Below are 571 nucleotides of genomic sequence, written 5' to 3' on the forward strand. Positions count from 1 at the left end.
AAATCCTACCTACACTAAACTGTTAGATGAAATATTACAGTTACATGTGGGAAAGGTAAATGTAGAAATCCTACCTACATTAAACTGTTATATGAAATATTACAGTTATGTGTGGAAATAAAGTACACAGTAAGAAAGTATTGAATTGTTAATTTGATGTTGTTTTTTTTTAATTAGCCGAGCTATCATGCAGTACCTAGTCAACAAATATTCTCCAGACAGCTCCCTCTATCCTAAAGACGCCCAGAAGAGGGCAATAGTTGATAGGATGTTGTACTTTGATTTGGGAACCCTTTATAAAGCTCAAGGAGAATTTTTTGTAAGTAAATTTTCTTTACACAATATAATTTAACAACCATTACAGTCTAATGCTTATAACGCAGATCACAGACAGTCTATTGTGTAGCTTTATGTTTAACAACAAATACCTTAAACCAATATAAGATCATATCGCAAGTCATCTCAATGAAACACACTTACAACCTAAAGGAAACCGTTTTAACATCACAGTCTTTAGCTGGTTTCTTTTTCCTTCTGAAGTTCTTGTTCCAACTACTGGTACGATTATTAA

The 571-nt window shown here is 32.6% G+C and overlaps 1 long non-coding RNA gene across 1 annotated transcript; it reads left to right on the top strand.

Annotated features, from left to right (window-relative positions):
* The first annotated feature begins 13 nt into the window (after nucleotides 1-13).
* Nucleotides 14-315, top strand: LOC111084417. The gene is made up of 2 exons (XR_002609544.1): nucleotides 14-55; nucleotides 178-315. It is a non-coding gene; the product is annotated as an uncharacterized LOC111084417 (long non-coding RNA).
* Nucleotides 316-571: the final 256 nt, after the last annotated feature.

This window comes from Limulus polyphemus, unplaced genomic scaffold, assembly GCF_000517525.1.
Source record: "Limulus polyphemus unplaced genomic scaffold, Limulus_polyphemus-2.1.2 Scaffold35792, whole genome shotgun sequence".
Lineage (NCBI taxonomy): Eukaryota > Metazoa > Arthropoda > Merostomata > Xiphosura > Limulidae > Limulus > Limulus polyphemus.